General features: G+C 48.9%; 3 long non-coding RNA genes across 4 annotated transcripts in view; 2 read left to right on the forward strand and 1 right to left on the reverse strand.

The window, feature by feature from the left end:
- The window catches only part of LOC309358749, a 129280-nt gene that overhangs the window by 11039 nt on the left and 96296 nt on the right, over nt 1-21945 (forward strand). The gene's annotated exons all lie outside the window — the stretch shown is intronic.
- LOC309358804 lies at nt 794-5972 on the reverse strand. 2 transcript variants are annotated; one of them, XR_014163619.1, is made up of 2 exons: nt 4442-5972; nt 794-1428 (listed from the first exon to the last, which is right to left on the reverse strand). It is a non-coding gene; the product is annotated as an uncharacterized lncRNA (long non-coding RNA). The 2 variants fall into 2 exon arrangements; XR_014163620.1 differs by lacking the exon at nt 4442-5972 and adding an exon at nt 3714-4248.
- LOC309358785 overlaps nt 8146-21945 on the forward strand; it is a 31353-nt gene continuing 17553 nt past the window's right edge. Inside the window, exon 1 of the long non-coding RNA XR_014163596.1 lies at nt 8146-12101. This is a non-coding gene — a long non-coding RNA (uncharacterized lncRNA). The remainder of the gene's footprint in view (nt 12102-21945) is intronic.

Raw genomic sequence — 21945 nt, forward strand, 5'->3', positions numbered from 1 at the left:
CATAGTATGGGAAGGTTGAACATTGTCCTGGTCTTGTGGTAACAGCTTAGGAATGCTTGTCCCTTCAACCTCTCAATTTTAGATATCTCAGTTTCTAACTTTTTCCAAATGTGAATTCAGCTCCCTTCGTGTCTACAGCAGTTTTTTATTTATTTATTTTTTAAGCCTATTGAAAATTCATAAGCATCAGTGAAAAATTCTCCCAATTCCCCACATTTCAGCATGGAATTTTGCAACCAAAGTCCACTGATCTAATCCACATTTGTATGTTAAGCTAATTCACTAATCTCTTCATTTTATGCACTCTTTCATCTTGACATATGGGTTTTTCTTTCTTTCAAAATATTGCTTGCTTGGGGAACAGCATCACACCTTCATACAAGTGCGTATTTCGAAGGGTGCTGTGCTTTGGCTATTATGTCAATTTGTAAATTGTGAATTGGAGAGATTCACCTTTAAATGCAAACTCAACTCAACCCCCCTAACCCCATTCCTGGCAAGGGTAAAAAGTACTCTCAGAAGAGTCCTCTTTCTGCTGACTTCATCACGCCTGGACACCTTGGAACTGCAGAAACAGCTGCCAAGGAGTAGCTGGGAATCCCTCCTTCCAACTGAGCGGTGCCTGTCTTGGCAGGGACTTTCAGGCAGGAGAAGCTGATAGGGGTCAGCACAGATGGGTGTGGGACAGGATCAGACACATATCAAGGAGACATATTTGTGATTGCCAGTTGCCCTTCATGAAAGGTGAGCTGAGAACCAGTAAAGCAGGAGAAAAACACGCAAGAGGCCTCTGTGATGCTGCAGTGAAGCTTTAATGGCTAGCAAGGAAGGAGGGAACATTCTCTGGGATCAACAGGTCAAGCAGGAGAAGACATTCAACATTAAGAGGTTAAAGGAAAGCAAAACACTCATAAAAGTGTTCACAGGAGGCCAAAATGGCCCCAGGCTAGAGCCTCTTGGTGGAAGATGTTCAGATCTTCCGCCAATTCTGACTCAGTGAACTGAGGCTTGCATGGCATAAATGGAGGATACACTCAGCAGAGGCGGAAGGAAGATTTGCAAGGGGAAAGAATGTGTTACAGAGCAAAGATGACATGTCGGCAGCCATGGATAGTTTGCGTAGTGGGCGCTCAGCATTTCGGACTTCCTGGCCCTCCAGAGCACAAACTACATTACATTAGGATCAGAAAAGCAGACGATTCTCAACTGGGTGCATCTGGTGAGTGACATGACTGCTGTGCATTCTGTTCAAAACGTGAGACCATCCAAAGTATCAAAGGAAGCAGCAGAAGTGAATCCTCAACGAGGGAATCGTAGTGGCCGCTCGACAACGAAAGCGAATTTGTATATTATAGCTATAAGATCCTCGTCTCGGGGGGAGGGAGTTAGATTGTTGAGACCAGACATCTTGCAAGGGTCTTGGATACTCTGAAATGATATGTTTTCAAGGATACTTTCAGAAACATGTGAAAACAGGGGAAATCAGACATTATCTCTCAGATAACCAGAGAAATATTTGTCAGACAGGGAGGAGGCAGTTCCCCTTACTTTTCAGCTTTTATATTGAGATTCCTTTACGATGACTTAAAGAATGCATATCCAGGAAGGAGACAGTTCAGATAACGAGAGATATAAAAGATTAATTTAATGTTGATTTTTAATCGTTGCAGCCAGGCCTGGAACAGTAAGTTGAATGACATTAAAATGACAGTAAGTTGAAAAACATTAAAATAGTGATTTTAAAATGGAAAAGTCTCAATGATTCCCACCCCCATTTGACAGGTTGTGTCTCTCTGACCCTTCTCCCTCTCCCTCTGAAATTTGAGAGACGTCTCTCATGCTCTGGCCCTGCAGGATCCTTCCTCTTCTGGGCTCAGACTGTTGGTCCCCCTAGTTGAGTGTTGTTTCTACAGCAGGGATGGGGACGGGTAGCCTTCCAGAGCTTGTGGAACTACAACTCCCAGCAGCCCTAGCAGCCAACATTGGCCAAGGCCAGAGGGGGTGGGAGTTGTTTTACATCTGGAGGACCACAGGTTCCCCAGCCCTGCTAAGCTGTGAGTGGGATTGACGTCCCAGGAGTCCAGCTGAGCCTCTTTCCCTGTCTGACCTGCCTCACCCAAGAAAAGGCAACTGTCAGCCCTGCCTAAAGTGCTCCTCAGTCCTCCCGTTGAGAGGCAACGTGGGCACATCCTGTGACAACGGCACAGCACCTTTCTCAGAAGAAGAGGAGGATGGGGCACTGGCCTGAGATTCCCAGAGGAGGGAAAATGGGTCCAGGGATCTTCCCATTACACAGAGCTGCTCTTTCAAACACAGCACAACCAGATCCAGAACAGGACATCTTCCCCTTGCCAGTTCTGGTCTCTTAGGAGGAAGAGATCCCCCTTTTCACCCTCATCCAACTCCATCCCAGAGAGGGCCCAGCGCCACATTTCAGAAGTCCTATTAGAAGTGGGACTTCTGTTTGAACCCAAAACAATGCCAGTGGCACAGGGAATTGCAAGTAAAGACCTGAAGGTCTCTTCCCAAATCTGATTTCCATGTGAAGCTAAGAAGGAAGGCATGTTGGGGAAAAACCCCAGTAAATAACTGCCCCATAGTCAATCCGTTGCAAACTTCTTTGCTCTAGTAATCAATTTACTTAAAAGTAGCTTACCAAAAGCTGAAGAAGCTGAGCAGCCGAAGAGAGGAGATCTTCAAAAGTGCTGGTGGAAAAGCCCTACGCGCTGAGCCCTTTTATGCAGGTTCTCTCTGCACCTGCAGCAAATATCTTGCTTCAGCACCACTAATTTGGGTAATTAATTCTACCAGCTAAGATATTTGTTCCAAGTGCAGAGAGAAACTGTCTGCCTCTGAGCTGTCACCTCCCGCAAACCAACTGGTGGAAAGCTGGTGGAAAAGCCATACATTGTGGGCCCTTTTAGACGGTTTCTCATGAGAGTTCAAGCAAACAATTTGGCATGGTGCGACTAATTTGGCTAAGTATGCCGCACCTCAATTTCCTCTAGATTTCCCTGGATGTTCCAAGCCACCTTCCCACATTCAGCATTACATTCAGAAGAGAGAGAGCTCCTTTCAATGCATCTGACCATGGGTTCATCTAGCAGAGGGTCGTCCCTAGAGCAGGAATGCGGAACGCTTTGAATCTGAACTACAAATCTCAGCAGCTGCAGGAAGCAGAGAAGATGAGGGCTGTAGTTTGGCAATGTCTGGAGGGCCAGAGGTTCCCCACCTCTCTTCACCAGAAAGAAGGATTCCCTTTCCAGGGTTTCAGGGGAGCACCTGGCTCTGCCAGACCTGCCTCATGCAAGAAAGAGTCAGTGTGGCCAAAACAAGGCAGCCCCAGGTGTGACCATGGCCAGAGCAGCTTTCTCCAGAAAGACAGGGAACAGGGACACTAGGCAAGGTTTTGCAAAACCACTCAGGACCCCGGCTGCTATCTTCTTTTCTTAGCTGGCTCCAACCATGAAAGTACCCAGTTTCGCAATTCAAAAAGCCCCAATACAACTCTAGGTTAAAATTTTCTGTTGAGCCCTAAACAATCTTAGTAGCACAACTTCTAGGATGTGGAGATTTGCGTTTCTCTTCCCAAAACTGCTTCTTGTCTTGACAGCTAATTGAGTCAAACCAAATTTCAAAAAGATCTCTGTTCCATAATCAAACAGTTCCTTCCTTCTCTCCTCTAAGAAGCGATTCAATGAAAGACAACTTACCAAGTGATGGAGAAGCCGAGTGGCGGAAGAGAGGAGATGTTTCAAGGCACTGGTGGAAAAGCCTTTTATACCGTTTCTCTCTGGACTTTTCGGGCAACATGGCGTCACTAATTTGGCTAAGTATACCCCACCCCAGTCAAGTCTAGACTTTACCGGAATGCTCCTGGCCACCCTCCCAGACCCTGTAACCCAATTGTAAGATGCTATCTTTCATGTCAGGCGACGTCTTGGCTCAGGAAACTGCTTTGCTTTCTTTTGGCTCAGCTTCATCTTGGAAGTTCTTCGTGTTCCTCTTTATGGGATTTGGTTTTTTTAAGCCTTCATGCTTTTGAAGCATCACATGTGGAGCATCATGGCTACAGACAAACTTCATTGTTGAAACACATTTAAAACACTTTTCCCTCTTCATAGAATTCAGTTTAGGGAAGGCTTTAATATTTGATGAATTATTGTATTTTAATCTTTTGTTGGAAGCCGCTCAGAGTGGCTGGGGAAACCCAGCCTGATGGGTGGGTTATGAATAAATTATTATTATTATTATTATTATTATTATTATTATTATTATTAGGCACTGTAGATCTTTAAGGGCGCTGGGAATTGTAGCACTGTGAGGGGGGGACAGGCATTGGACAGGATCCACACACACCTGGCTCCCTTAAAGAGGATACCCTTAATGAGGAGGGGCAGGCAGAGGCTACAACCTTCCCTCCATCCAAACAAAGGCTTACCTGCATTTCCCAGCAGCGGGGACCCAGAGGCAGAATGCGGAGGAGGGAGAAGGCAGGCTCCACGGCCAGTAGCCATTGGTAGCCTTATTATCCTCCACGAAACTGCCTCATTGCCTTTCAAAGCCATCCAAATTGGCGGCCATCGCTGTCTCCTGTGGGGGGGAGTTCCGCAGTTTAATTATGTATTGTGAAAATTGTTTTTTCTCTGGAGGCGTCTGCCTTTGGGGGAATTCCAGTAGCACAGGGTGGTGGTTGTCTTCATTAAGAACTGGGGTGGCATTCCAGTGGGATGAGAAAATGCCTTTTCACCCCATTCCGATTTCCATAATGGTAAACAGCAACTCCTGGGTATGAGGAGCAGAGCACTGCCCTTCCTCTTCACCCTGTTCTCATCTCAGCACAGTCCTTTGCCACACACCAACCCTTGTGCGAGAGGGAGAAGCAGGCGGCCATTTTCCTTGGGAGAGCAACGGCTTAGAGCCACTAGTCCTCTCCATTTACAGATAGGTAGCCGTGTTGGTCTGCCATAGTCAAAATAAAAAAATTCCTTCCAGTAGCACCTTAAAGACCAACTAAGTTAGTTCTTGGTATGAGCTTTCGTGTGCATGTGTATCTGAAGAAGTGTGCATGCACACGAAAGCTCATACCAAGAACTAACTTAGTTGGTCCTTAAGGTGCTACTGGAAGGAATTTTTTTATTTAGTCCTCTCCATGTAACATTGCTGTGGGGCTTCAGAGCGGTTCTCTGTTTTCCACTGAAGGAGAGACAAGAGCCTTTTAGGAAACAGCTCTCTAGTCCCTGTGGCAAACGGCTGAGGCCCAGAGCCTTTCCTTTATAGTGGATTTCAGTGGCCATCTTGAACCCCACAGCAAAAGGGCCGCTTCCCACAGAGCCAAAAGGCTCTTCCCATGACTATGGGACTCTCTGTGCCTTCTTCAATGCATCTCTTACACCCATGTATTGTGGCTCATTTCAGGGAACCAAAAGAACAAGGGGAACTATTTTCTCTCTGAAGGACTCCAAAGGGGGGGGGGAGACACACAGCGGGTGGTGACATTTTTGCAAAGCAATTTTCCTCTGCATGTGATGTTCAGTGATATTATTTGTATTTGTATTTCTATTTGTATTCATGTGGACGCTTTAGCATGGCAGATGCATCTTCCAAGTGGATGTACAGCAGAGGGAGGAAGTTTGTACACATGGCAGAACCACAGACTCCTCCTTAAAGCTTAGGAAATGGGAGTGTTTTGAAATTTTGTTCCCTAAAGCTAAAACTCGTCACCGTTCATAATATTATATTTATTTTATTTCACATCATTTAAAAACTGCTTGATTGTCATAAAACCTCAAGAGTTTTTTGTTTTGGTAAACCTTTCCACTCCCAATATGATTCTCAGCCCAAATATACTTTCTCATGTGATTGGTTGCTCTTTGTCCTTAAAACTGTATATTATATGAGAAGTAAAATGATCACACCTTTTTCCTTAAATGGTAGAAAGCATTCTTGTGTTATTTGTCTTGTGCTATTTGTATTACAGTGGTGCCTCACAAGACGAAAAGAATTCGTTCCGCAAGTCTTTTCGTCTTGCGATGTTTTTTGTCTTGTGAAGCACGGTCCGTCGCAACTGCGCCTCTTCAAGCGGCTTTAAAAAAAAAGCGCAAGATGTTTTCATCTTGCAAAGCAAGCCCATAGGGAAATTCGTCTAGCGAAGCAATGCAAAACCGAAAAACCCTTTCGTCTAGCGAGTTTTTCGTCTTGCGAGGCATTCGTCTTGCGGGGCACCACTGTACTTCAAATGTCATATCTCATTACTGCGTCTATGTAATCGTCCTTTATGAATGTATCACAATGTATATATCACAATGTATTCAGTGCATCGCTGTTTCTATGTATGAGTATATCTTTTTTCTATAAGAATGAAACTGCTCCTAATCTTGTAAAATGTCAAAGTGTATCTTCCTGCCACTACAAATACGAATGTATCTGTACTTCATATTTGGCAACACCACAGTGCCACCTACTGAGTCTACAGTGCTAAACTAATCACTCACACAAACATAAAAAACAAAGACTTTATTTCACAATAGTTCATTCATGGCCAAACTCCCATTCATACCCTCGTTAATATGCTGATGTAGAGTCAACGCAAAGCCCAAAGCGATAAATCCTGTCTTCCTTCCTGTAAGCGCCAGACATAACCATCAAGACCCCACCTAAAAAACATAAAGGAACATTGAATAATCTTTAGTGAGAAGAGAAATCAGGATGGGCTCAAAGATAGGTAAAACCATGGGTAGGCAAACTGAGGGCTGGGGGCCGGATCCGGCCCAATCGCCTTCTAAATCCGGCCCACAGATGGTCCGGGAATCAGCGTGTTTTTACATGAGTAGAATGTGTCTTTTATTTAAAATGCATTGCTGGGTTATTTGTGGGGCATAGGAGTTCTTTTCCCCCCCAAAATATAGTCCGGCCCCCCACAAGGTTTGAGGGACAGTGGACTGGCCCCCGGCTGAAAAGGTTTGCTGACCCCTGGTAAAACCCATCAACCTCTCCCATCCTATTGTCAACATGTTCCTCAATCCCCCCCACAGTTCCTCAATCACTGAAATATCAACCCTTTGTCAAACACTTAGCTGGCAATCGTACCATCGCTCTTCGTGACATTTTTTACCACTCTGTATAATGGGCCAAAATATAAATGTGAGCTTTTTACTTTGTTCGAGCTTCTCTCTCTTTTGCACACGTGGGGACCCACAGGTTGAGAACGGCTGGTCTAGTATATGCGAATTCTCTAATGTCATCCATTCCTTCAACCAGCCAACAATGACAGACTCTCAATAAAGAAGAAATTAATGTAGACTGAAGTAAAGACTGTATTTTTATGTCATCTCTTTCAGGACCCTGGATAATACCATGGTTAGTAATTTCACAGCTCAAGTCAGGCAAAATAGCTCCCATCTAGCCTGGTTTATAAAGCAGGTTTATATCACACCTCCTCCTCCAAGAAGCTCAAGGTAGTACACATGTATTTTCTTTCCAACTTTAACAAAATCAATTGGAAAACAAAAACGGAAAATAACCCACGAGGGTGGCCACCTTCGCATCTCTAAGGGTCTAATTGGAAGTCTAAGTTCCCATTTGTGTGAAATTTCATTTGAGCCCTAAACAATTCCAGTGGCACGCCCAGTTGCTCGTGGAGATTTGAACGTCTCTTTCCACCAATCTGAATTTTATCTGTCGATAGACATCAAATCATGCTGCATAAAATCTCAAATAAATATCTGCTTCGGAACCAAGTGATTCCTTCATTCCCTGCCCTAAGAAGAGAGTAAGTGAAAGGTAAGTTAGCAAAAGAACTGAAGAAGATGCCAGAAGGCACTGGCAGAAAATCCGCACATGGTGAGCCCCTCGGGCCAGCCCCAGACATTTTGGCACCTCGTGAATCAGAAATGGGTGCTCTCCCCCCACATTCTAGTCTGTTAAGGGTGCTTTTTATATAAAGTTAAGGCTTTGTTGTGTTTTTATATATATTGTAAGCCGCCCAGAGTGGCTGGGGAAACCCAGCAAGATGGGTGGGATATTAATTAAAAAATTATTATTATTATATTCCCGCCCTCCCACCCCACCTTCCCATCAGAAGTCAAGGAAATACAGAACTGTCTGACTTTTAGAAGGTATCTGAAGGCTATAGGGATGTTTTTAATGTTTGATGTGTTGGAGGGGGATTTCCAGCCGGTGGCAGAGGACAGAGTGACTCCAGGAGACATAGGTGTAAAAACCCAAACTAAAACGAAGACTTTATTACTAAGCAAATAAACACAAACTCTGGTGGATGTTATTCCTGCAGGCCGGCAACAAAACTCAGCTTTTTTCCTTTATAGCAACGGTCACCTGCAGCCAATTAATCCCAGAAACTCTTAAAGGTATACACACATGTTTCTGTGCCGAATGTCCTCTAACACCCCCTCTCATTCAAACAGAAACAATAGTATTTTAAACAGAACAGAACATATTTACATATCACACACAGCAACTCCCAACTTTGCTACCAGTCGTGCATGTTTTTTGAATTTCTAAACCGAGATAATTTTTTACTGGACCCAAATCTCTTACTTTAAATTCCTTTCTTAGTTGTTCTGCAAATTTTTCCACTTGCTTGTCACTTTTTGTAGAGTAAAGCAAATCATCAACATAACACAAACACAATTCTTGTTTATCACCCTTTCCTTTAGTGTACAAGCAGTTATCAGCTAAGCTTCTTTTAAAACCAAGATTTTTTAAAGCATTATCAAGACACTCGTTCCAATTTCTAGCTGACTGTTTGAGCCCATAAATTGCTTTGTTCAGCCTATATACAGAATTCTGTTCTCCTGCCTCAAAACCTGGCGCTTGATTCATAAAAATTTCTTCTTGCAGATTTGCGTTAAGATAAGCTGTTTCAATATCAAAATGGTTTACCTTAAACCCACGTTGTGCTGCAAGAGCTAGCAATAAGCGTACACTTTCACTCCTTGGAGTAGGAGAAAAGGTTTCATCAAAGCTTTCACCTTTTCTTTGAGTAAAGCCTTGTGCTACCAGTCTGGCTTTGTACTTAACATCACCATCTGCCAAGTGTTTTATTTTATACACCCATCTACAGCCCACTGCCTTTTTTCCTTCTGGCAATGGCTCAATGGTAAAGACATTGTGTTCTGCTAAAGATTTCATTTCTGCTTTCATTGCATTTTTCCACCTTACTATTTCCTGGTGTGGTAACTTTAAATCTTCCTCATAATCACGAGGTTCCTTTTTCACATCAACAGTTTTAGCTTCTTGTATAGTAAACCTTTCTGGAGGTACCCCATTATTGCTTCTTTGTGACCTTCTAACTTGAACACTCTCCCCCTCTGAACTATCTTCCCCTTCTGATTTATCCTGCTCAGGAGAAATTGGTTCAGCTTTAGGAGATTGTGTACTGGAATCCTCATCCCCTGAATCCTCATCACTGTCACTTTCAGAACTTTCTTTAATTTGTGGCTTTTCTTCCTCAGATTTCACAAATTTATCTGTATCATCAGAAGATAACACAACTTCTGAATTTCCATGTAAACGAACCCAACCATCTTGCTCACAAAACTCTGCATGTCTTGATATTACAACTCTGCCACGCCCTAGTGCAAAACGATACCCCGTTGACCAAGTTTGATAGCCAACAAACCTAAGTTTCTTTGCCTTGGGCTCTCCTTTCCTTCTCTGTCCTTTTGGGATGTGAACCCAAGCCCAGCAACCAAAAGTTTTAACATGGTCCAAAAAGGGTTTTTTTCCATAAAGCAAAAAATGAGGGGTGTTGTTTATGGTAGAATGAAACAATCTGTTCTGTATGTAGTTAGCACACAGAATTCCTTCCCCCCAATACTTCCTGGATAGGCCAGAATCACATAGCATTGAATCTAGCATTGTTTGTAAAGATCTTATCTTGCGTTCTGCAACTGAATTTTCTTCAGGCGAAAAAGGACACGATCTACGGTGACTAATACCACACTTTTTCAACCAAACTTGGAGGGCTTCAGACATGAACTCGCCTCCACGGTCACTTTGCAACTGGGTAACTTTGTAGGGAAACTGCCTTTCTATATAGTTGACCCAATTCTTAATCAGTTGACCAGTTTCACTTTTGTGTTTTAACAAATATACCCAAGTATACCGGCTATAATCATCCACAAGAACCAAAAAAAACTTTGCTCCTCCTTCAGACTCTGCAAATGGCCCACAAAGGTCTGAATGTACTAAAGCAAATGGCCTCTTGCTAATTCTAGTACTTTCAGGATAAGACCCTCGCTTACTTTTAGACTCCTTGCAGGTATTGCAGTCTAGAAAAACTGAACATTTTTTCATTTTAATTCCCTTGCTTAATTCTGGCATTTTTGCAATACTGCGGAAATTGGCATGCCCCAAACGACGATGCCACAGATGCTGGCACTCATCATGCAAGGCTCTATTACAGGCTTTAACACATGCCCCAGACTCACTTACTAGCTGGTCTTTCAAAACAAACAAACCATTTTGTAGTGACGCTGTAACCACTTTTCCAGCTTTCTCTATTCTACAGCCTGAACCAGAAAAGGTTACTTTAAATCCCTGCTTAACAAGACTTGTTACTGAAAGCAAATTATTTTCTAAACTTGGTACACATAAAACATTGGTAAACTTGGTACTTAAACAGTTGATATTCACACTACCCTTTCCAGCTGACTCATGCACTGTTCCATCAGCTAGTACTACATTTACAGATTTACAAGGCTGCTTTTCTACAAGAGTTTGTGCAGACTTGACAAAAATGTTTGTTGCTGCTGAGTCTAAAATCCAGTCTTGTCCAACGTCGTGACTGGTGCCTCGAACTGCTGCAGAAACATACTGGACTCGACTCTTCCTGTCTCCTCGCTTCCCAGCAAACGCAGGCCGCCCTTGTCTTGTATTTTCTCCCACAGACACAGTGCACTGTTGTACTAAATGCTTGGTTGACCCACAACGATAGCATCTTCTAACTGTGAACGCTGCTTCCTCTCTGTGGTCTACAACCTCTTTAGATTGCCGCTCCTCATCAGTTGCATATCTTTTACTGGACTGCCTCGCATTTCTGGAGTTACAGTGAGGGGTTGTGGCCTTCCTCTCATGGCGTCTTTCCTCCTCATCAAGCAAACGCCCAGTTAAGAAATGCATTGTTAATTGGCTTTCTGGGATTGCTTCCAGAGTCATCACTAAATTGTCCCATGACTCAGGAAGTGAAGACAGCACAATATAAACCTTTCTCTGTTCAGAAAAATGTTCCCCAAGTTCATTTAACTGTGAAAATAAATCACGCATTCTTTGAAGGTGTGTTGAAACACATTCACCCTCACTTAGTCTGGCTCGGTACAGAGCTCTCATTAGAGTAATTTTGCTGCCAGCAGTGTCTCTAATATGTATTGCTCTCAGTGCTTGCCAAATCTCACTTGCTGTTTCAAGGTCTCGCACATGAGATAACTGAGACTTCTCTAAACTCAAAATTAAATTGGCATATGCTTTGTCCTCCAGCCTTTGGTCTGCTTCATCTACTTCTTCATCCTCCTCTTTTACAGGAGGGTTAACAATTGCAGTCCAACATTGTTCTTTCTTTAAAAACGCCTGCATCTGTAAACTCCATGACATATAATTGGACTCTCCCAGTTTCTCTACTGGAAAATAGGAAGCTCCCCCTTGAGCTCCAGCTCCAAGTCCAGCCATGGCACCACCCAGCTTTCAGCTTTCCACTCAGTCCTTACTCACACGTGGCTTGAAGAAATGTTCGGCTCCTGGTCCCAAACAGACACTCCCTGCCGATGCCTTCACACAGCCAGCTGCTTGAGAAACGCTGAGTTGCTTCCAGTCTCTGGGTTCTTTTCACGCTCTGTCTCTGCCCACTCAGGACTGGGGACTGGGCCCATAACCTGTTGGAGGGGGATTTCCAGCCGGTGGCAGAGGACAGAGTGACTCCAGGAGACATAGGTGTAAAAACCCAAACTAAAACGAAGACTTTATTACTAAGCAAATAAACACAAACTCTGGTGGATGTTATTCCTGCAGGCCGGCAACAAAACTCAGCTTTTTTCCTTTATAGCAGCGGTCACATGCAGCCAATTAATCCCAGAAACTTCTTAAAGGTATACACACATGTTTCTGTGCCGAATGTCCTCTAACATGATGTTCTCTTAAGGTAAAGGTAAAGGGACCCCTGATCATTAGGTCCAGTCGTGGCCGACTCTGGGGTTGTGGTGCTCATCTCACTTTATTGGTCAGGGGAGCCGGCGTACAGCTTCTGGGTCATGTGGCCAGCATGACTAAGCCGCTTCTGGTGAACCAGAGCAGCACATGGAAACGCCGTTTACCTTCCTGCCGGAGTGGTACCTATTTATCTACTTGCACTTTGACGTGCTTTTGAACTGCTAGGTGGGCAGGAGCAGGGACCGAGCAACGGGAGCTCACCCCATCGCGGGGATTCGAACCGCCAACCTTCTGATCGGCAAGTCCTAGGCTCTGTGGTTTAACCCACAGCGCCACCCGCGTCCCTTGATGTTCTCTTATGTTTCTGTATATGCTGGGAGCTGCCCAGAGTGACTGAGGTGACCCAATCAGAGGGCGGGGTAGAAAAAAACAAAATTAAAATAATTATTACCATTATTCTTATTCAGGGAGACAATAAAACGCATCAAATTCCATTAGAAGGAACATGAAGAACATCATGCAAAGTGAAGCCCAGCCAGAAAACCACCCCGAAATGGCATGCTGAGCAAAGGAGGATGCTGACATGACAGTAATTAATCCAAACACATAACATTGGAGTCAAGTTGCATCTGAATTGCTAGGAACATCAAGTGAATCTAGGTGGGGTAAAGGTAGTCAAATTAGTGACCCCATGCCAACATATTTTCCTCAAAGCACAGAGAGAACCCATGTAAAATACCATACACAACAGCTTAATTACCACCTGCTACACTGCTTCACAGCTGTAAAACTAGGTCACGTTATTTGCTGTGGCCCTTAAAGACATACACATCTTGTGAAACCATAATGAACCTTCAAATTTAAAGAGACCATTCAACAGATTCAGATTCAGTTTCCAAAAATGGTATGAGAACTGAAAAACACCAGCCTTCGAATTGCACATTTGTATGAATTTGTGGGGACGAGGGTGGTGCTGTGGTCTAAACCACTGAGCCTAGGGCTTGCTGATCAGGAGGTTCGAATCCCTGCGACGGGGTGAGCTCCCGTTGCTCGGTCCCCGCTCCTGCCAACCTAGCAGTTTGAAAGCACCCCAAAAAGTGCAAGTAGATAAATAGGTACTGCTCCGGCTTAGTCATGCTGGCCACATGACCCGGAAAAACTGTCTGTGGACAAACGCCGGCTCCCTCGGCCTGTAAAGCTAGATGAGCGCTGTCAGGGAACTGACATCAGAGCGAGAAGCGGAGGCAGGGCTCCCGAGCGATGCCGGAGAGGGGACCAGCAGGGGGGAAGGAATTCAAGGTAACACCAATAGAGAAGTGAGGGAGATGGAGGAATTGGAGACAGGGCTCCAAGACCCTTCACCCGAAACCAGTGGAGAGAGCGCTGGCACGCCCCTGCCTTCCCCTTACTTGCGCAGACGCGTTCCACGCAGGGAACATAGGAGGAGACTCGGGGTCAAGCAGCTTTTATGCTGAAAGAGGTTCAAGAAACGCCCACTGACGGATTCTGCAAGTGACTAACAGGTCACGGAGGGCGAGATCTGACCCTAAGCATGGTTGGGCAAGCAAGCTAACTACATCTAAGGCCATTTACGCACAAGTAACCCCTCACAACCATTATAGCAATCCGTCAGTCACTGACGTTACTTGTGCGCAAGCAGGAGAAACATGAGCCAGACTGGAGGCACCGGGGCAGCGGAGCAAGCTGCGGGGGTGCAGGACCTGGTTAAGAGGAACCAGGAGCTGGAACGGCATGTAGCCCTGCTGACGGCACGGCTGGATGAGAGGCGCACCCAGGACGCGAAGGTGAGACTCACCCCAGTGGGAAAAAAGGTGCCCGGACTGGTACACAAATTTGGGGGGAAGCCCCAGGAATATAATGGATTCCGAACAGAAATTGAGTACGCTTTGGAGCTGCAGCATGGTGCCTTTGCCGACGAGGCAGCGAGGGTGGCGTATATCGTGGGGCACCTTGAGGGCAGCGCGAGGGAATGGGTTCGACCCCTTATGGCCGCGCAGAACCCCGCCATGAGGGATGTCCGGAAGTTTCTTCAGGCAATGGACACAATGTACGCAAGCCAATTGGGGGAGAGTGTAACCCAGAGGGAGCTGATGAGATGCAAGCAGGGGGATCTTTCCGTTAGAGACTATTGGTCCCGCTTTGCTATGCTAATACACCGGCTCGAATGGGATCTGGATAGCCCGCCCATACGAAGCCCATACTGTTTGAGGAGGGGTTGTCCCCAACCGTTAAAGACGAGCTCTCCCGTGTGCCCCGCCCGCAGTCTATGGATGAACTGACTAAAGCAGTGCTTGCGATAGGCGCTCGGCAGGAAGCGCGCACTTTGGAAAGACGGGAAGGGAGAGGAGAGCGCACCCCTGACTACTGCATTCTTGAGATGCCTAAGCAGCCTCCTGATGACGTGGTGCCAATGGAAATCGATGGAGCGCGGGCGCGAGAGGTTTCGAGCGCCAACCAGGGAGGCAAAAGGGAGGGAAAGGCTGGGAAAAGCACCAAGAAGTGTTTCCTCTGCCAACGGCCAGGACACTTTGCTAGGGTCTGTCCACAAAGGAAGGCTTGGCAAGGGATGGTGGGAGCCGCTGGAAGCGAGGTGGAGGGCGCAGAGGAAAAGGTGCAGGGAAACGCCAGCGCTTGACTGCCCACAGGGGGACGAATGGAAAACCACCATGTTCACCCCCTTAGGGGCCTTTGAGTACTTAGTCATGCCATTTGGATTACAGTCGGGCTTGGCCTGTTTTCAAAGCTTCATGCACCATGTGCTGGGTCCCCTGCTGTACAAAAACTGCGTAGCATTTCTGGACGACGTCCTGATCTATTCAGACAATGAAAAACAGCATGTCCAGGATGTCAGGGAAGTGCTGAAGCGACTAAAAGAGCACCAGTTGTGGGTCAAGCTGGAAAAGTGCTAGTTTCACGCCAGAGAAGTGGAATTTCTGGGATACAGGTTGTCGGACAGAGGCCTAGCCATGGACCCCGGCAAGGTGCAGGCGGTGCTGGAATGGAAGGCCCCCAAAACCCGGAAAGATGTGCAGAGATTCCTCGGGTTCAGCAACTTCTACCGGAAGTTCATCAGGAACTTCGCCGACTTGACCGCACCCATCACGGATTGCCTCAGTAGCAAGAAGAAGTTCGTCTGGACGGAAAGTGCCCAAGAATCCTTCGAAAGGCTAAAGAAGGCGTTTGCATCGGAGGAACAGCTCCTGCACGTGGATCTGCAGAAGCCGATGAGGCTGGAGACCGACGCATCAGACAGAGCGATAGGAGCGGTGTTGCTGCAGCCGGGACGGAGCCAACACACCTGGAGGCCGTGCGCCTTCTTCTCACGGAAACTGAACAAGTTGGAACAGAACTACACGGTGTATGATCGCGAACTGTTAGCTATTTATGCAGCATTCCGGCAGTGGAGACATCTCCTAATAGGGGCGCAGCACAAGATTCAGGTTTGCACTGATCACAAGAACTTGGAATATTGGAGAACAGCTCGAGTCCTCAACCAGAGACAGATTTGGTGGGCACAAGAGTTCTCCAAGTTCTTCTTTGAGATCAAGTACGTGCCGGGAGAAGAGAACGTGAGGGCAGACGCGCTTTCCCGGAAGCCGGAGTACACGGAAGGAGAAGGGCCGCCGGAAGCTCGACACGTGTTCCCAGAAGAACAATGGGTTTGTGGGGGGGCGTTAGTTGAGAAACGAGAACTAACCGAGCTAATTCGCCAGGACGAATTCGCCCAAACCCGAATCAGGGAACTCAGGGAAACGGGGGGTGACCGGGGAGGCTTTGAGGAAAGGGAAGGTCTGCTATATTACAAGGGAGCAATGTATGTGCCCGGGGAGGCTTTGCGGGAGAGGGTGCTCAAACAGCTTCACGACAGCCCAACAGCGGGGCACTTTGGGCAACACAAAACTATGTTACTGGTCACTAGGGAGTTTTGGTGGCCAAGGGTGAGAGAAGATGTACGAGAGTATGTACGGGGGTGTGACCGCTGCCAAAGGGCCAAGGGGGAACAGGCAGCCCTGGCAGGGCTACTAGAACCCTTACCCACGCCGGGAAGACCCTGGGAGGTGGTGTCAATAGACTTCATGACTGATTTACCCAAATGCAGAGGTAAGACAGCAGTCATGGTAGTAGTAGATCTGCTAACCAAAATGTGCCATTTTATCGCATGCTCTCATGCAGTGACAGCAGAGGAAACAGCCCAGTTGTTCGTTAATCACATCTTTAGGTTGCATGGGGTGCCTTCGAGGGTCATCTCTGATCGAGGGAAACAATTTACCTCGAGGTTCTGGAGGAGGCTTATGAACTTATTGCAGGTGGAGGTGGGTTTCTCGACGGCGAGGCACCCGGAGACCAACGGGCAAGCAGAGTGGGCGAACAGCATTTTACAGCAATATCTACGCTGTTACGTCAACGAGAGACAGAACGATTGGGTAGAAAGGCTAGCACTGGCAGAGTTTGCGTATAACAATGCGGAGCATGTGTCCACGGGGATGAGCCCGTTCTTGGCCAATTATGGGTGTCACCCAAGAGCCTTTCCCGGGAGGGGGGAGGAAAGGTGGAGCATGCCCGCCGCAGAGCAGTTCGTGGAAGAAATGGAAGCCCTGCACCAGCAGCTTAAGATGAATCTGGACAGGGCCAAGGAGGTGTACAAGAGACACGCAGAAAAACGTCGCCGGGAAGGGGAGACCATTAGGGTGGGAGACCGGGTGTGGTTATCCACACAAGGGTTACCCTTCAAGGGCGGGTGTAAGAAACTGAGGCCAAAACGGCTGGGACCATTTGAGGTGACACACCAAGTGAACCCGGTGGCGTTCTGGCTCAAGTTGCCAGACAGCATGAAAATCCACCCGGTATTTCATAGGTGTCAGAGCTGGCTCCAGGTCCCAGCTCACAGAGGACCCACACTAGCCGGTAGTAATGTACAAAAGTCTTTATTGAAGTACAGTTTCCATTTCCAAGCCGCAGCGCCCCAGCTCTACGTCTTAGAGGCTAGACCGGCGAAGCTCCATCTGAGTCTCCACCCCCTGTACACCAGCTTAAGACTCTAACCTTACTCCACCTCTTCCGTCTCTCCTTTCTCCTCTGGGTCCTTCTGCCCCCCGGGGTCTCCTCCTTTCTGGACTCTTCTGACGCTGACCCCCCTGACTCCTCCCCCTCCTTTCGGCGGGCTTTGGGACCTGGCTCCCTATCCGGGCTGCCAACTGCGCCGCCCTCCTGTACATTTGAACTTGGCGCGCGCGCCCAGCCTTCCACCTTCCTCTTGACCGTTTCCTCGCTCTCCGATGGAGGCGTGGCCAATCCTGACTCCTCTCCTCCCGCTGGCGGTGAGCCTCCTGGTCCCGATACCTGGGACTCCTCCCCCCTACTGTGCTCTGGTGGGGAAGCTGGTCCTGATTTCCAACTGCTGCTCTCTGAGTCCCCTCTGGCCCCTTCTTCCTGGGGTGTCCCCCTAGGCACCCCCTTGCTCTGACCATGGGAGCCCCTTTCTGTGAATCTTCCGATTCGCTGGAAAGACTCAGAGACCTCGGACCGCTGTCATTGCTAACATTTCCTTCGGATTCCTCCCCCTCGCTCTCTATTTCCTCCCTTTCCTGTGCCTCTGCTCCTGAGCCCCTGACATCCATCCCCCCCTCGAAGCCCCCCCTTCCCCCCTCTCCTCCTTCCGGCGTGGGTACTGGGTGCTCCGTCGTTGTGGGGGTGAGTGCCGGATACAGTTCGTCCCCCGTGGCGTACATCCAGCCGGATAAGTCCGGCTCGTTCTCCGTGCTCTCGCCGACGTCGATCTCCTCTGCTTCCATCTCTTTGCCTCCGTGCTCGAACCCAACGTCCTCCCCCAACACGTCCATGTCCGTCTCTCCCCCGTTCTCCTCTGGGGATGTTGCTTGCCAAGGACCCCCCAGCCACTTCCTGCGCCACTGCTCCTCTGGTCGATCGTCCCACCAATAAGAGCGGTCTGAGGCAGACCACGAGGGTGATCCCTCCGGGGAACGTGTGTCTAGTGCCGGTTCCTCGTCCGAGGCGAACCCCTGGAATGTGCTGGCTGAAAGTGTGGGTGTGAAAAGCCAGTCGTCGAAATACTCGGCTGGCATGGGCCTGTGTGGGAAAAGGGCATGAAACTCGTCTTTGAGCAGAGGTTCCTCCAAAGCATAGTCCGGCACCCAACTGTTGGCGTTGGCTGGGGTACCTTCTCTGGCGAGGAGATATTCTACTCCCTCTTCCCCCCATCTCGAGTCTAAAATCTCTGTGACCTCATTGATGGGTTCCCCCCTTGGCGACCCCCCCCCTTGTGGGCGTCTCCCTGAGTGGGTCTGGTGCCGTGCCTGGCTCCTGAAATCTGTGAGGTGCTTTGTAGGGCGTGAGCACTGATCTATGGAAAACTGGGTGCATTCTGGATCCTTCCGGAAGTGTCAACCGGAAGGCCACTGGATTGACCTGTGCCTTGACTTGGTAAGGCCCTAGCTGCTTATGTCCGAGCTTCTTCTTTGCTAACGATCTGGCCGGCACTGCCTGGGCTGCTAACCAAACCCAGTCTCCCACCTGTATGTCTTCCCCAACCCTTCTGTGTCTGTCAGCCTGCAGTTTGTATGCGTGCTTTGCTAGTTCTAACTGCCTCCGAAGCTGTTCGTGGACCTCCTGCAACTCTGATGCTAAGGCTTCCGCTGCCTGTGGCTCCCCCTCCCCCACTCTCTCTAATCCCGGGAAGGTTCTGGGATGCCTCCCGTTGTTGGCGAAGAACGGTGTCACCCCCGTGGACACATGCTTCGTGTTGTTGTAGGCGAACTCGGCGAGCGGCAGGTAGTCCACCCATGTTGCAGGGTGCTGATTTGCATAGCATCTCAGGTACTGCTGCATGATGGCGTTGACCCGCTCCGCTTGTCCGTTGGTCTGCGGGTGTCTCGCCGACGCTAGGTTGATCTTGACGTTCAGGAAGCCCATCAGCTTCTGCCAGAAGTTCGAGATGAACTGTCGCCCCCGGTCGGACAGGATAGACCGTGGTAGACCGTGAACCCTGAACACGTGGTCTATGAACAGTTTGGCGGTCTGTTCCGCCGTGGCCACCTTCGCGCACGGAATGAAGTGGGCCATTTTGGTGAACATGTCCACCACCACTAGCACTGCTGTCTTACCCCTCGAGCTGGGCAGATCCGTGACAAAGTCCAGGGCCACCCTCTCCCACGGTTCGAGCGGTGTCTGCAGCGGTTCCAGCAGTCCCGCCGGCGGTTTGTGCACTGACTTGGCCCTTTGGCAGGTGTCGCACCTCGAGACGTAATCCGCGACTTCCCCCCGCATCTTGGGCCACCAAAAATCTCTGGCTACTAATTCTACAGTCTTCTCTTTGCCAAAGTGCCCGGCGGTGGGTGCATCGTGCAACTGCTGCAGTACTTTCGCGCGGAGGTCGTCTCCCGGTACGTAGAGGGCCCCTTTGCGGATGAGCAATCCGTCGCGTATCTGGAACTCGTCGTCCCTCGCCGTGCCCCTATGCACCTCCTCCATCTTGGCTTGTGCGAAGGGGTCCTCCTACAGCGCTCGACGTACAGCATCCAGGTCCACGGTTGCCGAAGCGCACGCCCACGCTTTCGGTGCGAAAATGTGCTTGGCCGCCGCTGGTGCCGCCTCCTCGAGGTATTGCGGCTTCCAGGACAGTGCATCCGCCATGACGTTGTTGTCGCCTGGGATGTACTCTATCCTGAAGTCGAAGTCCGCAAAGAACTCCGCCCATCGTATGTGCCTCTGGTTCAGGAACCTTGCCGTGCGCCAGTACTCCAGGTTCTTATGGTCTGTGCGGACCTGCACTGTGTGTTTGGCTCCGATAAGGAAGTGCCGCCACGCCTTGAATGCTGCATGAATGGCTAGCAACTCCCTGTCCCAGATGGTGTAGTTCTGCTCTGACTTGCTGAGCTTCCTGGAGTAGAAGGCGCACGGTCTCCAGTCCCCATGCGGGTCTTGCTGCAACAGGACTGCTCCCACGGCCCTGTCTGAGGCGTCCGTTTCAACCCTCATCGGTCTGCTGGGATTCACGTGCAGTAGCTGCTCTTCGGACGAGAAGAGACGCTTGAGTTTCTGAAAGGACTGCTCCGCCTGCTCCGTCCAGATGAACTTCTTCTTCTTGGAGCTGAGCGTGTCGGTAATGGCCGCCGTCTGCATAGCGAACCCCTTGATGAACTTGCGGTAAAAGTTGGCAAAGCCGACAAACCGCTGGACCTCCTTCCGATTGCGCGGGCTCTTCCAGTCCAACACTGAGCGAACCTTGGTGCTGTCCATGGCGAGCCCCTTGTCCGACAACTTGTAGCCCAGGAAATCTACCTCCTTCATGTCGAACTGGCACTTCTCCAGCTTGGCGTACAGTCTGTGCTCCTGCAGTCTCTGCAGAACTTCCTTGATGTCTCTCTCGTGAGTCTCCTGCGATTCTGAAAATATCAGGATGTCGTCCAGGAAGCAGACGCACTTCTTGTAGAGGAGACCCGCTAACACGTGATGCATGAAGGCTTGAAAACAGTGGGAGCCATTTTGTAATCCAAAGGGCATAACTCTGTATTCATAGGTGCCCAGGGGCGTGAACATGGCTGTCTTCCACTCGTCACCCTCCCGTATGCGAATCAGGTTGTACGCCCCTCGCAGATCCAACTTGGTGAAAACGCGTCCTTTCCTCACCGTCGCGAGCAGGTCGTCTATCTTTGGCATGGGAAAGGCTGTGGGCTTGGTTTGCGAGTTCAAAATTCGATAGTCCACCACCAGCCTTTTTTGGGGCGTGTCCTTTTTCTTCACAAAGAATACAGGACTGCCCCCCACTGCCTTCGACTCCCGGATGAAACCGCGCTTCAAGTTGTGATCTATGAACTCCCTGAGTTCCTGCAGCTCGTCTTCAGACATGGAATACAGTTTCCCGGTTGGCAGCGTCGCCCCCGGCAGGAGGTCAATCTTGCAGTCATATGACCTGTGGGGAGGTAGCCTGTCCGCTTCCTTCTCGCAGAAAACCTCCAAAAACGCTGCGTACTTGAGGGGCACTGCTTGCAGCGTGCCTAATTGTAGCTGCGGGTCATCCTCTTCCCCTTCCGGGTTAGGCAGAATGCAATGTTCCGCACAGTAGGAGGAGCCGAAGGTCAGTTGGCGCTGGTACCAAGCCAATGCTGGGCTGTGCCTGTGCAGCCAACTCATGCCTAATACTACAGGCGTGTCCGACAGTTGGGTGACATTGAAGCTGATGACTTCTCGGTGATTCCCAATTTGCATCACCATCGGAGGCGTTTGCTGCACCACCTGCCCCCCCAGCAATTCCCTGCCATCCACCGTGACAACCTTCAGGGGCAGCGTGGCTGGCAGTAGTGCTATGTTGTGTTGTTGAATGAAATCCAGTCCTATAAAGTCTGCGTTACTACCAAAGTCAATGGTAATTGGCACTTCCATAGTGAGTCCATTGGGTAGTTGGAGCGATGCTGTGAGCTGCACCACTGGTTTGGGCGGGAGGGGGTCTGTGGGCTGCAAAATTTCTGGGGACTGCTTCACTGACTTGTCTGGCTGGGCCCCAGTGCCTCTTCCTCCAGCCAGACTCTGCCGTTTCCCTGCTGTGGTTCTCTCTGCTGAGTTGTTTCTGTTACTGTTGCGGAGGCCGCAGTGTGCTTGTGGAGCCTCTGGGGACACTCTTTCGCCATGTGCTGAGCACTGTCGCAGATGTAGCACTTCCTGTTCCCTCTAGGAGGCTTCGCTTTGACTGCTCCCGGTGTTAGGGCTCTGGTTGCTGACTGAGCCCTGGCGCCTCCAATCTCCATC

The sequence above is a fragment of the Podarcis melisellensis genome (genome assembly GCF_964234715.1).
Source record: "Podarcis melisellensis genome assembly, chromosome: 16".
NCBI lineage: Eukaryota > Metazoa > Chordata > Lepidosauria > Squamata > Lacertidae > Podarcis > Podarcis melisellensis.